Source organism: Phacochoerus africanus, chromosome 1 (genome assembly GCF_016906955.1).
Source record: "Phacochoerus africanus isolate WHEZ1 chromosome 1, ROS_Pafr_v1, whole genome shotgun sequence".
NCBI classification, from domain to species: domain Eukaryota; kingdom Metazoa; phylum Chordata; class Mammalia; order Artiodactyla; family Suidae; genus Phacochoerus; species Phacochoerus africanus.
In genome coordinates, this window is record NC_062544.1 from 12,442,365 (window position 1) to 12,456,661 (window position 14,297).

General features: G+C 45.7%; 1 protein-coding gene across 1 annotated transcript in view; it reads left to right on the forward strand.

Annotated features, from left to right (window-relative positions):
- Positions 1-1,866: 1,866 nt before the first annotated feature.
- SGCD (sarcoglycan delta) overlaps positions 1,867-14,297 on the forward strand; it is a 1,013,702-nt gene continuing 1,001,271 nt past the window's right edge. The window contains exon 1 of the mRNA XM_047774935.1: positions 1,867-2,304. The gene's annotated coding sequence lies outside the window, so the exon portion shown is untranslated. The remainder of the gene's footprint in view (positions 2,305-14,297) is intronic.

Here is a 14,297-nt window from a genome sequence, read left to right on the forward strand (position 1 = left end):
ACAGAGTACTTTCTATAAAACAGGATTTTAAGAGTAAGGACAGGAAGAGTTTCATTTATTTCACCTTTATATGCCACTGCTTTTCATCAGTCTTCCATCACTTGCACCAGGATAGCTGCCTTGACCTCCTGATGGTTTTCTCTGCCTCCAGTTCTTTTCCTTTCTTTCCTCTGCCTCTTTCCTCTCTTTCCCTTCGAATCCATCCTGTACAGAGACATATTGATCACTCTAAAATGAAGCTTTCGTTGCTTTCTTTTACTGCTTAAAACACTTCAGTGGCTCCCCATCACCTAGGCAAGCTCTTTGCTCCTGCCAAACACGTTTGCTGCTGCTCTAACATGTCCTTCTTCATTTTTTATTGAACTTTCTCCCCTTGAATGATCTCACTTTTCCAGATATGTGAATTCTGCCTGCTCTTTAGGATTTAACTTAAATTCCTCTTCTTTCATGAAGCCCCTCCCCCCCCCGCCTTTTTTTTTTTTTTTGGAAACCTCAGAGGGAGCGAATCCCTCTTCCCTGTTGCTGTGTCTCAGCACAAAGTGAGCATAATTCGTGTACTGGTGTGTGGAAGCAAAAGCACAGATCTGGCAGTAGGAGAGGAGACCAACCCAAAACGGATGTTTAACCAAATTGGATGTGTGTGACCTTGGACAAGCCATTTGTCTTCTCTGAGCCTCTATTTCCCCATTAAGATAATGAGGAGATTGGAGACTAAGAGCTTTAGGTGACTGCACATGTACCCAATTTTATGCACATTTTTGCTAGTTTCTAAGTTTCCTTAAGAGATCTTTTTCTGTTTTTCTGCGATGTTGTATTTTAATCGTGCTTCTTGTTAGTATTTAACCATCACCACATTTCGAAGTGTTTCCTAATATTAAAATTCTCACATGTGTTTGTTTTGTCTTTTTTACCCGTATCAGGAAGGAGCCTCCTTTTTGGTTGGAGCCATGAGGACCGGAAAGGGCCTGCAGAGCAGAGAATACAACACAACTTACACCCAGGGAGGGCCCTGTGATCCAGGACACTGCCTGGCATCGCTCAAAGTGAGTGCTTACTAATTATCTGCCAATTGATTGGAGGCCATCAGGCCCATCTTGCAAGGCAACTCCTTTCTCTCAGGAAGGAGGAGCCCCTTGGAGTCTGCTGGTTAACGGGAAAAGTGCTTTTACTCTGGGAGGAAGGCGGGGCGAGCCGGAACAGGCATACTCCCTCACCCGGGCTTTCTGAACCCCGTTCCTCGAGGGGAAAAGCGAAGGGGTTGAAGGATGCTTGGAACCTGTCCCTTGGGCGGTGACACGTAGCCGCCTCCGCCGCTGCTAACCGCTGATCCTTTGGAGTGGAGCGCCGAGCACCCCCAGCCCCGGGTTTCGCTCGGGCTCCCTTCGCTCTGCAAAGGGAGGGGGGAGCTGGGGGAGCCTTACACGTCAGTCCTCAGGGAGCTGCAGACGAGGAGCCCTGTGCCCTCGGGAGCCTCTCCTCGGCTTCCCCTCCGCTGCGCGGGTGTTCAGGCTCTCCCCGCCACCCCCACCCGCGGCTCGCCCTCGCTCCCTCCCTCCAGCCCCGCGGCCGGAGCGCGCACACCCGGGCTCCGGCACGTGGGCGCGCGGGAGGCGGCGGCCGCTGCTGCCGCTGCCGGAGCCCAAGCCCGAGCCCGAGCCGGCGAGATCGCCCTCCATGCTGCGTGCTCTGCGGACGCCTTCCGCTCAGCCTCTGGCCGGAGCCCAGCCCTGCGAGCCCCGCGAGCCGGTGAAGCAGAGGAGGGGAGGGGACACGGACAGGAGGAGGGGCGCGGCGGGCTGGGGCGAGTCGGGCTCTGAGCTAGGGGCGCCGGCAGCCGAGGGGAGGCAGCCGGGCGCTCTCATTCGCTCTTTGCTCCAGCCGCTGCTGGGGGTTTCAGGCAGCGCGACGCCGCGGCACTCTTTCTAGGCGGCGGCCAGCGGAGGCTTCCTGCAGCCGGCCCCCATTCCGCGGGCGAGTCCCTCGTTTATCCCCGAGGACGCGCCCGGCAGCTCTAGCCGAAGCGAGCGCTAAGTCCGAAGTCAGCCCCCAGCGCCGCCAACTTCCTCGGAAGCCCCTCTCTCCGCTGCAGCCTGCGCCAGCCCTGGAAACGATGCGCCCCCAGCTGGGCGGCGCGCCCTCTGTCAACTCGCCACCCATGGGATCCACTGCCCTCGGCTGCCCTGCTCGGAGCGCGTAGCCTTCGCCGCGTGGCCCGGGAGAGGAGCGAGACACTAAGGCATTTCGCGGATTCCGCGCTCGCCAGTCTGCTGAGGTCTCCTGCGGGAGCAGCGTCCGTACCCAGGGGTGAGTAGCCCGGTGGAGGCGGCGCCCTTTACCCCTAGCTAGTTGCTGCCAGGGATGGCAGCGAGACACGAGAGAAAGTTGAGTCGCCTTGCACCTATCCTGGGATTTGGCAGCAAAACGCAACATTGGTTCTCCCAATACGATTGCCTTCTGGGCTTCCCCGAATACCTTCATTTCTAAACCGAGGAGGGAGACCTCTTACACTTCCCAAGGAGAAAGGGGGCTCCCTAGAGCAGGCCACTGACTGTTCCCCAACCTATGTGCCATTTAGGGGTTTTCAGCCGCCCGTGCATTAAGCAGGCACCCAGCGTAAGCGCTTGGAGATCCGCAGCCACCTGGGCGCTCTCAGAGATCTTGGGCAGCTCGGGCCCCTAGGGGAGGCCAAGTGCGCATCATTAAAGAAAAGAATGCTGGAATATTAAGGAAGTGTTTGTGTAGGGGGAGGGGGGAGTAGGAGCAGGAAAGGTAGCCACAGGAGGAGGCGCGGGTGAAATTTCTCTGTCGCTGACGAGTAGGGTACCCTCGGTGTCCCGCTTCTGGGTGCGGGTTTGAGGGCGCAAGATCTGGGGCAGCCGGACAGAGTCCAACAGGTGGCCTGCGCGGGCTTCCTGTGGCCGGGAGCGGGGGAGGGGAGGCGCTCCCTCCACGGCGGCCCAGGCTGCTGCTTCTAGGGGTGCGACAGAACATGGGTAAGGAAATGCGCTCTCTGCTCTCAGGCCCGATTTGGGCTGAGTGTATGGGGCATCCAAATGCCTCCTGTCGGAAAACAGCGGCCTCATTGTGTGCCTGAGGATTCAACTTGCAGGCAACTGAGGGGCCATTCAGCTGGAGCGACACGAACTTGGCTGGTCCTCGGACGCGAGCCCCAGCCTTCTTCGTGGTCCCTGGAGGCGGGTATTCCAGCTCCCTGGGCTGGGCAGCTAGCCAAAACTCAGCGTTTTGCTTTTCTATACTCTTTTAAGGGGAGGGCAACTTGCAGGAGCACAGGGACCATGCGTAAGTTTATTCTCTTTACCTCCCTCCTGCACTTTTATTCTGAGACTCACAGGGAGGGGAGGGACTGGGTGGGGAGGGTGCGTACCAGTGCTGTGCCCAGGTGAGTGTGGGGACAGGTCAATATGACAGCTGGACAGAAAGAGACTAAAGACAAAGTTCTGCACCTGTCTAAGGAGACTGCAATTGGGAGAAGGTGTGGCAGCGCTTTGAAAAAGTTTGTTCTGAATGCACCATCCTTCCTTAATTGATTTTGAGTGTGCAGAATACTCTGGATCTTGCAAGTTTAGTCACTCTAAAGCGGTATCATCCAGAGTCTGCTGAGTAACTTCTCCACCCCTCGGTTTGCCCATCCATAGATTGGGGACAGTTATCCCTGCTCATGACAAAAGCCCCCTTGCCTGTAAAGGAGATACTTAGAGATGTGTGGCTGGTTGGAAGATGTTGGAGCATTTGAGAGGCGGTATGGTGGGGGAGGGTAGTTCTTTGTAGGCAGCTTGCATAGTAGACACTCATTTTTTACTCAGATTTTGTGTTTTGAGGAAGTTGTTTGGCTTTGAAAAGATTGGTGGAGATTTTGAGATGCTAAAGCTTTCCCACCACCCCCCTTGGCACTGCTCCTCCAATGTCTGCCAGTAGGGAGCTGTTTGTACCATGGAAATGAAGCGATGAACACTCAAAAGGCAAAAGAACCCTCCACTGCTAGCACCTAGCCCAGCAGCCTCTCCTTCAGGGGAGGCTCTGGTTACTAGAGCTCTGTAGCCTTGCTATTCCCACTCTGTAGTTGCTGCTGCATTTTTCCAGCACCCATATTCTTCCCTCCCAGGCGTTATCCACTTCAATTGGGGCCTCTGGCAGCAGATCACTGAAAACTTGTGAGTTGAGTGAGTCCCTTGACTTGTAGAGGGCGCTGGCCGATTTCTCATGGGACACATGCATGCTTGGCCAGAAGCCTGCCTCTGGGAGGTTTCTTACTGGGAGGGGAGCCAGGAGATGGGGGCATCAAGAAAAGGAATGGACAGCAAGGTATTGTGCGTAACAGAGGACAGAAAGAAAAAGACACCTAGATGGAAGTACAGAGTCAGAAAAAGAAGAAAAGAGAGGTAGGGGAACAGAGAGAGATAAAGATAGCTAACACAGAGGCAGCATAAAGGATGAATCAGAGACACACATTCACAGAGGCAAAGAGAGAAAGGGAAAGAGAGAAGGAAAGCTGTAGGGTAGATGGGGCAAAGACTATGAGGAATCAGGTGGGGGAGAGAGAAGTGGAAGGAAGGGAAGGGAGGGAAAAGAAATCTGGAGAAGAGCATAAAGAAGAGAAAGCATAAAGTGAAATAAATGAGAAAAGGGTAAAGAAGTCCAGTGGGGAGAGGAAGGAAGAGGAATGATGTTGAATAGAAAAGGCAGAGGAAGCAGGGGCAATCACTTTTTGTATTTAATTGTACAAACCATACTGCCCGTCCAAGGAAGTTGACATAATCACACCCTTAAGTAGCCAGCCCTTGGTTAGTGTTCATTTCCCTGGGGAGTCGTGAATTATGCAGAAATTAGACACCCGCTTGGAACCCAGCTGCATTGGAGATGGCAAGAGTATGAGAAGTTTAGATTCTTGGTAAATGCACAGATGCACAAGTTCATTTGCCTTCGCTGTTTTTTGTTTTGTTTTGTTTTTTCAAGGGTAAACACAGGACCAAAAAATTGGGAGGGGTGGGGCGGGGGGGGTGTTGTTTCATTAGCAGTATTTGCCAGTGATTCTCTAGCAGATTCTGTTTTCATGGAAGAATCTCCTGGGTAAGTTCTGAGAAAAGCACATTATTGGACCCATTCCCTGGGGGGGGGGGTGTCTGATCCAGTAGAGACAAGAATATGCCACTTTAATGAGTGCCCCATTGATTCTAAAGCAAGGCATTCCTGAGCTGCATGTAGTATAGACAGTATAACACCCTTCTCTAACTGGTTACCATATTTCCTCCTAAGAGACATAGTTTAATGCTACGCTCTGGTATCCTGTTCTCCCCAGAAAAGTGCATTTCTTGTGAATTTCTCTTGATAAAAGGACAAGCCCAAGGATTGCTCAGCTGGGGTTACCTTTCCCTGAACCTCATTAATCACAGTAGCTCCAGGGGACGGCAGACAGCTCTTCTGCTTGACCTTGTCGTGGGTATTCACAACCAACAGACAGTGGGCACTTGGCAGGGCACTATCCTGCACTTTCTCTGTGCACTGCCTATTTAACACCCACAGGAATCTATGCCATAGGCACTATTACCATCAGCGGCATTTTATATTGGAAGGAACTGAGCCTTAGAGAAATTATGTTACTTGTCCCAGAGAAGTGACCTTAGTTGTCTGTGGCCCAGCACCTGGAAAGCAGCAGTGCTGAAATTCAACCTGGGTTTGGTTGACTCCTGGCCCCAAGGTCCTCATTACATATTATGCTGGCTACTAGTCCCAACACCCCCTTCTAGACTGATGGAGCCAGAGGTCCTTGGAAGTCTTTCCGAAGGACTCTCTCCCTACTTTATCAACTGAGGAAAGAGAAACAGCTGAAGATACTTAGAAGTGACTTGCCAGAGGTCCTACCACCAGTAGGTGTCAGAATGGGGACCAGTGCCCTGCTCTCTTGAGTCTCTACACCAGTGGATGTGCCATCCAGCTGAACCTGAAGTTGACATGAGCATCTTAAGATGCAAGTTTCTGGACTGGACTGGAGGCTTACTGAATCAAAACCTTGGGGGCTGAGAACCCAGGAATCTGTATTTTTAGTCCTGGCCTCAAGTCTGTATCTGCATATTACTGTTTGCCCCAGTTATTCTCTAGCTTTTGGATTCCTTTCAAACAGCTTCAAGAGGAGAACTCCAAGCCCCTTCCACTTCCAGCAACACACACACACACACACACACACACACACACACACACACACACACACACACACACACACACACACACACACAATGGTATAGTCTCTACTGCAGCCTGTGCTGATGTCCACGGGTAAAGAAACAAGCTGCTCAACCTGGAGGCAACTTTGAAAGCTCTTTGAGAGGTGTAGTCATCACAGAGATGTTTGTTACACTTGTTTTTTTCTGTGCCAAGTTGGAAAGCGTTTGAGGAAGCTTCAAATGGTCCTTCAGTACATCAGTGTCGGTATTTGTACCAATACTTGACACAAAATGACACCGTGAGCCAGGCCAATGTGCTGCTCTGTCAAAGTGTCAAGCTCTGTCTCCCAATTTAGTGAACCTAGCTGTGAGGTAAGAAAAACCCCTCTCTTCCCCTTCATTACTATGTTTTTGACACCCTCGGAATATGTCAGGGCTTCCTTCTGCCAATAACAAGTTGCCATCATGCCCATGTTCTTTCTAGCCCACTTAAATTGTTTTCTCAGTGACCTCAACATCTTTTACCTTCTATTTCATTGAAAAGTGGCCAGAGGTGCCAGACCTCTTGTCCAGCAAACTGTTTTGTCATCTTTCCCTTTTCAGGTCCAAATTATTTTCTGAATCAGTTGCTTTTAACCCTGACCTCTTATTCACAGATGGTAATTGAGCTCAGGTAGCTTTGATAGGCAGCTGTGCGAAACACGTGTTTTAAATAACCACAGCCATTTGTGATTGAAATGAGCACCAAGAACTAGCTTGTATTTACAATGTCTGCATCTGTAATATACTGTTTTGCTGCTGCTGCTGTTGTTGTTTTGTTTAATTTTTGCCACTTCAGTGGGGGAAAACCTACTTTTCTGGCATGGCTTGCAGTGGAGAAGTAGAAGGTGGAAAGACTTGGACTCTGAATACAAACCACTAGAGGTCAAAGCCTGTCTCCACCTTGCTAGCTGTTGTTACCTTGGTCTGGTAATTGAACTTGTCCAAGTGTCCATTTCTTCACCTAGATGTTGAAGACAGACAGTAACAGGATGCCCCTTCTACGTGTGCTGCCAGGACTTAACCTTGGTCAGTGACTGAAGGGCTTTGCACAGTGTCTGTTGTGTGGCAAGGACTTATCTGTTACCTAGTATTTGTTAAATAGATGTTATGCATCAGCCTTCAGTTTAACTAAAAATGAAAGTGACATCACAGAGGAAATTCCCATGAGGCCAGTGGATTAAGGATCTGGTGTTGCCAAATCTGTCTCACAGTTTACAACTAGGAACCTCCACATGCTGAGGGTGCAGCCCAAACAAACAAACAAAACCACTGACATTACAGAGGTTAAGCAACTTGTCCAGGTCAACCAGATCCTGAGCAACAGACCCAGACTTGTGATCCAGGTCTGTCCTTTTAAATTCTCCTGCCTCCTAACCCTACATGGCTATGTCACTGTTCCTTCCTTACATGTTAAGATAAGAATATTGCATATGAAACATATTCTGGTTTGGATTGTAGTTAAACCCATTACTAGTGTGTCAAATAGAACTCTAGGTGGGGAGGGGATACTTTGGATTTGGAGGAGGGCAATTTTTAGGTGGTTAGTGTACCTCCAAATATTTGATTTTGCTCTTCCAGTAACTGGGAAAGTTTCCACTCTTCTACCCCCTTCTACTTTTGCTTGGCTAACTTATACTTGTATTTACAGTCTCAGCATAGATATTGCTTCTTTAGGAAAATCTCCCTTGACTCTTCAGGGGCTGAATTAGGTGTCTTTATAATGTGTTCCTTCAGTTACACTGTAGTGTTTTGTCCCTTCTTTATATCTGCTACTCAGCCTATATGTAAGATCATGGCCCTGGTCTTGAAATTAAAGTTCTAATCACAGGCCCCAGGACAGTGTGTGACATTAGAAAGCTCACAAAATACTTTTGAATGACCAACTGAAATTTTGAGCTAATACTAGATGTCTCAGAAAAGGTGGTCATTGTCCTTAAACGGAGGGCATTTCCTAAAAGGAAAACATCCAAATATTGAAATTGAAAACCTTGCTGTATGGTGTGTTCCCAGAGGCTTTAGTTCTTTAGATAGAAGAGGAATGTAAGGGTTTCAGTAGCTGTTGATTAACTACGTTGGTAGCTTTGGGCAACTTTCATTGTGATGTTGCTTACGATGTAATTAGAAGGGACATTCTGATTTATAAGTTAATGTGATTTTATCTGTACATTTAATTAATTGCTCAGAAAGGCACTTTTGTTTCTCAGCCCAAAAGTTTTAAAAATTAGTAGGCTCCTGGAATTAGAACCAAGGTTAGAGATAATCTCCTTTTACCAGCTTGTGTAAGAGATGGGAAAACTGGGCCTCAGAGAAGGAAAGGGACTTGACTGAGGTCATCCAGCACGTTAGTTAAGAGCCAGAGGTTTCTGGCTGCAAGCCCAGGACCCTTAATGCACAGCTGAAGTGGTGAACACATCAGTAGTGAGCTACTTGTTTGCTTTGAAGGCATACTTGCAAGTCTTCTGGGCATATATCCCGGTTCTGCAAAATACCAAAATACAGCTCATGCTGGGAAGGAGGGAAGTGGGACTCCATGATTTGCTGCTGGAGCAAACCACAAGTGTCAGAGAAGTTTCTGGGATAGCATCTTGGCGGGATCTGTGTTGGCAGGGTCCTGGGGGCTTCTGATATTCCTGGTCTGCTTTTCAAACAAGGCAATGTGACCTGACAGAGCTCTTATATTCTTGAGTGTGGTTTTCAAGATTTAGAGATGTATGGAAGTTCATTGCCAAGCGCCTGACAATAACGTTTTTTGGCAGAACAGGGGTTCAGATCATGCTCCCCTTCCTTTCTAATGCTTTTTTTTTTCAAGATGGGAAGCAGCCACATTGGAGCCTTCTCTCTATCTCTGGGGTGCTTTGGAGTCTGACTAAATAGACCAGCCTAAGTACATCCTCAGACACAGAAACGTGTGCAGCGTGCTCTGACATTGTTAACACACAGATCTTTATCACATGGTGTCAATATTATGGAGACAGGAAGACACAGATCATTGGTGCGATACATTGTGGATGATCCTTTGGCAACATTATAATCAGTGCTGACAAGGCAGGAGAAATATCTTAACACAGCACCTTTCCTGCCTCCCAGAAGGCTTGCCAAAGCAACCCAAAGCAACAAGATTGTGATTATTCAAGGAGAGAAGGCACAGTTAAGAATTCTCTTTGTCTCACAACCATAATCAGCCTGAGATTATTGGTGCTATTTTTGGTTTGGTGTTCAAAGGTTGGGTACAAGGGAGAGGCACCTCTCTTTGGACCCTTTCCACCAGAACGAATTGCTCCCTTTTTTAGATTGTCTGGGTTGCAAGGGGTAATTCCTTCAGCATTGAATTCATTTGGAATTTTCTATGATCCTCTATTAAAATGCAAAACTTCCCGTGTAATATCATTTAGCTACTTTGACCGTCTTGATCTAACATCTCACCCTTATACTTTTCATTTTATGGAGGCATTTTGACAAGCATTAAGGATAGATACTACCAAGACTCTTGGCACTGCCAGGACACAGCCTACAACTACTTCTCCTGCTACTATTAATGTTTGCATTTATTGAGGACCTCCTAGGCACCAACATGGTTCTAAATTTTCACATGTTTTTTTTCTCTTCTTGTATGCCCAGTAACACAATAGGTAGAGGAATTACAATGTTGCCATAGAGATGACAAATATGCTGAAAAAGAGGGGTAGGGTAAACTCAGAAGAGTAAAAAAAAAAAAAAGATATTCTGAGCTGGAAAAATGTAGAGGAGCAATGCAGAAGGGTGGATGGAAAGAGGACATGTCCTTCCTGTTCCCAGACATCCAAGGCTTCAGTAGGATCTTTAGCGAAAGTCAAGGAAATAGAGGCTTGGTATGTTAACCTGTACCAAATCCTTAGCGCTGTAAGTGGCAGAAAAGGGCTTTGAATCTAGCTTTTATCATGTTCAAATTTCACTAGGTAATACTGCCTCCAATTGACTTATAAAACTCTGAGCTTGAAAGAGGCATAGGGAATACCTTGGCCTGTGGCTTTCAAATGACTCTAATGTACACTAAGAGACATATCTTACATCCTTATCTAGTATCTATTCACACACAGATGAGACAAAGGCTTTAAAAATAATATTTCCTCTTAGTATGGATTATTTACTGACATTTCCTATTCTGTATCTTGTTACCCACTGTATACATGTATACATACAGATACAACAGAGTCACACATATAATCAAAGCAGAAGTTTCAAAAAAATATTTCATTTCTTTAACTTGGGGTGATAATTTCCACTCAATTCTACTTCATTTGTACAAATTATGCCCTGACCCATAATATTTGCTTCATGATTGTAACAGGGTGAAACCCAGAGTCTAAAGAATGCTTACCTAATATGCTTGGGGAGGTGAAGCCACTTCCACTTATCTGACATCCCCTGGCAAGCTAGTGGCAGAGCCAGCATTGGATCCAGGTCCAGATGCCCATCCATACCTATGAGTATAAGCATCTCTGATTATGGACTCTGGACCATTCCTTAACTTCAGCCTGACAGCAGATTGTTGTCACTGACCACTTAGCATCTTTGCCTTTTACTTGGTCTTGACATCCAGTCCCTTCATGTAAAATGTTTTTTTTTTTTTTTTTGGTCATATATGTGTGCCGGGGTTGATTTGAGATGTGCGGGTTTGGTGGCAGGTGTTCATGGTTGAAAGGGTCTGTGGAGAGGGAGGAACAGTGATGAGGGCCCTGTGACTCCTTTGTGGACCACAGCAGACTTTTTGCTCACATTGCGGGGAATAAGGTCCTGGAGATGGAAGAAGCATTGATGCCAACTTGGGTGTCCTTTATTCCTATACCTGTTTCTCTCTGGACTGCTTCCCCTTTCACAGCCCAGAGGGCATTACTTTTATGTTTATAGGCATTAATGCAAGCACTAATGAGAGCCTGTTTTTTCCATAATTGGTGTACAAAGTACTCTTTCTGGAAACTCCGATAACTGTTAGGGTAGGGGGGCAGAATTTTTTTTTTAAATGATAAATTTTAAATTATTTAACACTTTAATTTATTTAACATATAAATGGTAAAAATCCAAGCAGTACAAATTGGTAAAAAATAAGCATTCTTCCATCCCTGACGCCGAGGCCCCAATTCCAGAAGACTAGGTTGCCCTACATCTTCTACTTCTTCCCCACTGCATATGAGGACAAAAAGCACCCATTTTTTTTTCTTTCATGTATGAGAGAAATATGTTATATCTTATATTCCTGATTTTAATGTCCTATCTTAGGGATAGTTAAGTTTATATTGAGCCACCTCTTTATTTTTCTGAACTGCGTAATGTGCCATGCCGTGGACGGGCTGGGCTTTCTTTAGCTGTGGTAATGAGTAGTGATTAAGAATTTAAATTCTGCAGAGAACCTGCCTCTGTGTTGTGGCTTTTTTTCATACCATGGAACTACCAGCAAGTATTTGTTGAGGGCTTTTTGTCTTGGGATCCTGAGACAACAGGAGGCAAGTAAAGACATTGCTTCCATTCTTGAAGAATATGGAGACAGCGTTTATTTTCCCCAGACAGGTTGAGAATGATAACGTTTTCTGTTTTCAGCCTTAAGCCTGATGCTATCTAGAGGGTACCTGCTCTAAGCTGATTCCACGCAGGAGAGAGAGCAGGTCCAAAGGCCCTGAGGTGGGACTGTGAGTTCCAATCACTTGAGGACCAGCACAGAGGCTAGTGATTCTGGAAGCAGAGGAATAGTCACACATGTTGATTCCTAGGAAGAAGATGCTTTAAGGCAAATTGTATCACTGTGTAATAAAAGCAAAATATCCCCTCTAAGCTATCTCAGTGAGGCTTCGGGAGAAGGTTTGAAGAAAGGTGTGTGATTTCTAAAGTACGAGAAAATAGTTTTCTTTACAGAATCCAGGACTTTGTAGTGAAATTCTCTTGCCTCTAATCCTAGTGAGTTTGAAGGAAGCAGAGGAGTGTACTCAGGAAACAAATGTAGATGAAGGAGCACATAGTTGAATAAATGAACTAATTAGAACCTGCAGTAACTAGATAGGCTCTAGAAAAACAGCAGAAGAGATTGAGACAGCGCCATCCTGATTGGTCGGCAGGGAACTCAGTGAAATTTCTAAAAGATGTAAGTATTAAGTTACCAGCTGGCAAATTTGATGCCAGCCAAAGTAGGGAGGAAATTTTACTTTGTACTCAAAGTTATAGGTTTTTAAAACATTTTTTTTAATATCAGTTGTTTGCATGGAAGTAGAAAGAAACTAATCAGCATGGAGAATTAGTAGCAGCCAATTTTTCACCCCCACACCCACCCCAATCCTACCTTAATGAAGCTTTCATCTGATTTTCCCAGTATTACCCCCACTGGTTCAGAGATAAGTAAAGGGACATTGTATCAAAATGCTTGAAATATATTAGTACATTATTTCAAAATTTTTATTTCATATTTTTAGCAGCAAAAGCATCTCTTAACTTCTAGCTTTTTATTTGTCTACCTAGCAGTGAAGAGTGTTAAACAGGACCTTTTGATTTTGAGAAAATATTGATATTGGATGTTTTCTGTGCATTTATTTCTTTTAGGAAAAAATAGCAGTGAAAAAACATTGTCAGTCTGGATGGTTCTCTTTCAGATGCAAGATCACTCAAACTGAAATCCTTTTTGTACTCAAATTGGGCCTGCCAGCTTTAAAAGAGGGCAGTCAGGATAATGTGATAAACTGGCCCGAGTGTTCAATCTTAGCTCATCAAGGCTGCACCAGAATTGACATTTTTGTACAGTATGGCTTGATGCTCTGATTACAAATTGGTCCTGAGTAGCTAGACTGTTTGTAATTTTATTCACTAAGGGATTGTGCTTGTATCATTAGGTCTGTTTTAGGTTTGAAAGCTGGAGGAAGAAATACACTCCTGGTTACCCTCTCTTGTTTAAGAATGAGAGGAAGAGGGAGAGGAAGAGGGAGAAGGAGAGGGGATATTCATACGGAAACAAATGCAATTTATTCTATGAAATTAAGAGTTTTATTTTTTTCCCAAGGCAGTGATGATAGCATTTCTCTTCCCACTTCCTCCTGGAAGTTTTACAGAGAAGCTGAAATTGAAGTTTTAGAAAGGGTATTGCATATTTATATTTCTCATATTTGATTTTAATTGTGATAAATGGATGAACTGTCTTGAGAAGAGTAGATCTATAATTGTATCTCTTTTGGGCTTGTTGTCTAGAATTCTATTTTTAATTCAATTGAGGAACTTTTTTACACAGTGAAATTAACAGCAATTAATTTTTGGTCAAGGGCCTTTTATTCTTGGGAGAATAAAAAATAAGCAAAGACAGTGTTTTCTGTCCTTGGAAAACCTAGAGACAGCATGTATTTATGCCGAGCAGATCTAGAGTGGTAAACTATTGCACATCATTAAGAGTTAAATTGGGTGCTGGAGACAGTGACTTCACTAGGATTCGAAGAAGGAAGTGATCATCTAGGAGCAACATAATTTGGGTGATATTTCTAACATGTCATCAGACAACCACTGGGTAATAATGGGAAAGTAGATAGTTTTATCTGACTGTAATTACAAACACTGAACTTGATATGGACTACTTCACAGGCTACAAAACAGCCAGATCATGGATAAACAAACCAAGGCTTCAATGTATGGCTAGGCTTGGAGCAAGTAAGGGAAATTTCCAACCCTCCCGTGTAAACAACCACTGCCCCCAAAGGAAACAACAAACCTTGAACTGAAACCCAAGTGAGAAGTACTGAGCAAGGAGTAAGTAGAAAAGACAAAAAGTGTTCTGAGTGTGATACTCATGTAGTTCTGTATCTGAGGATCGGCCTCCAGTGAGCCAGTTGTAAACTAGAAGGTAAGGAAGGTGAACCTGGCTCCTGAATAATCAGGACCTGGGAGGGGACCAGGTTGTCCTGGGTTGGTAGCCTGCCTTGGTTTTCAGAGAAAGCAACCATCATTCCTCTGGACAGGTAAAGTTTAAAAACTGATCCCACAATCAAAGATGGAAAAAATATACCAAGAAACCAACCATTATCAGTCAGAGATATCAGAAGGAAAACACAGCTGAAAGTGGACTTAGACCTT